This window comes from Scylla paramamosain, chromosome 8 (assembly GCF_035594125.1).
Source record: "Scylla paramamosain isolate STU-SP2022 chromosome 8, ASM3559412v1, whole genome shotgun sequence".
Classification (NCBI taxonomy): Eukaryota; Metazoa; Arthropoda; class Malacostraca; order Decapoda; family Portunidae; genus Scylla; species Scylla paramamosain.
The window spans coordinates 18,744,540-18,746,239 of record NC_087158.1 but is presented as its reverse complement, the minus strand read 5'-3'; positions in this window follow the sequence as shown (position 1 = coordinate 18,746,239).

The following is a 1,700-nucleotide window of genomic DNA, read 5'->3' as shown; positions in this document are numbered from 1 at the left end:
ATTAGAATCGTTACCATCACCAGCATCATTATTGTTGTTATTGTCGTCGTCGTTGGCATCAGACAGCAACAAGTTCTATCGGTGACAACTATGCCTGTGCATTGCATCTCCCACAGCCCTGCAACTCTCGCTGTTCCGGCGAGACACTTGTACGATCAGTGGCAGCGTTTTCAGTCTTTCTGTAACTTTAATCCGACTGTCACGGCATCTCTGTACTTGTGATGTACGCGTAAATGCGAGACCGACTGACATGTAAGAACATTCATTTCAAATGCTTGTGGTTTACTTCCGTGTGACTGAAGAATGCAACGATCAAACTTCCACAAACGAGACATGATATATATATATATATATATATATATATATATATATATATATATATATATATATATATATATATATATATATATATATATATATATATATATATATATACTCGTATATATACGTACTTATCCCACGCAATAAAAAGAACTTAATTACACACTAGGCGAAATAGCAACCCGGGCCGCCCAGCAACTTTCACTATACTACTGTATTTTTGTTTTTCTATGTATATACTGTATCGTGTTCCTCCTCCTTTGTAACTTCTTTATGTCATTATGCTGTGGTTGTAACTGCGTACCCTGGAGTAGACGGGGAATCGACAAAGGACAAGGCGGAGGGAGGCCTTGGAATTGTAGAAGCTGATGGTGATGATGCTGGTGTTGTTTTAGGAAAAAAAGATACCCTGTACAGTAGATAAACAGACTAACTTGTAACGAGAAGAAAAGTGAAGGAAAGGAGTGGATGGCGGATAGGAGTCACGGAAGGCTGGTAACACGAGTCACGTGAATTCACCAAAACTCACGTTTTGGTGAAGTGTGACTGTACTCTATAAGCTGCTTTGGTCAGGTTTTTTTTTTTTTTTTTATGCAAGTTTCGTAAGGAGCAACCGCTACTGCGAACCAAACAACTGCGACTCCCGCTGTCTTGACATCATACCATATCCCGTACATTTTAATCGGAAATGATAATGTGATTAGCCGAGTTTCCTTACAGTCTGTGGAAGGGCTGATCCCTCTACACCACCAGAACAAAACATATTTTTTACTACCATCACACCTCGCAAGCTAATGCAGGTGGTTCATTGGCCAGCGGCTCGAAAACTCCAAAGTTCAAACCTGGCTCACGGCAGCTTCGCGATAAAGGATGATCTCCAGAGGTCTAGGATAACAATTAGTTCAGTAGAATTTCAGTAGTACATAAGAAGAAATACTGAGCTGAATTAAAATTTATTAGTCTTATAAAACCGTACAATGAAACACAGGCGACAGAGGAGAGCACAGAAGAAAGTTATGTGTAGTGTGGGCCTAGGAAGACTGTAGAGGAGAGGAATGGCTTCTTTCGCCTGTATTAATGTGGCCAGACACTTGTAGAGATGGCTTGCTTACAGATAGAGGTAAGGAATTCAGGGAACTCAGATCAAGTTCGGTCATTATGAGTCTGCTGTACAGTAACAGTAGTAAAGGTATAGTGGTGGTAGTGGTGGTGCTAGTAGAAGTAACATACTCGTAAGTTGTAAAAGAAGTAGAAACAACGAAGTCATAATAAAATAGTTCAGTCGTAGTAGTAGTAGTAGTAGTAGTAGTAGTGGTAGTAATAGTAGTAGTAGTAGTACTAGTAGTAGTAGTAGTAGTAGTAGTAGTAGTAGTAGAAGT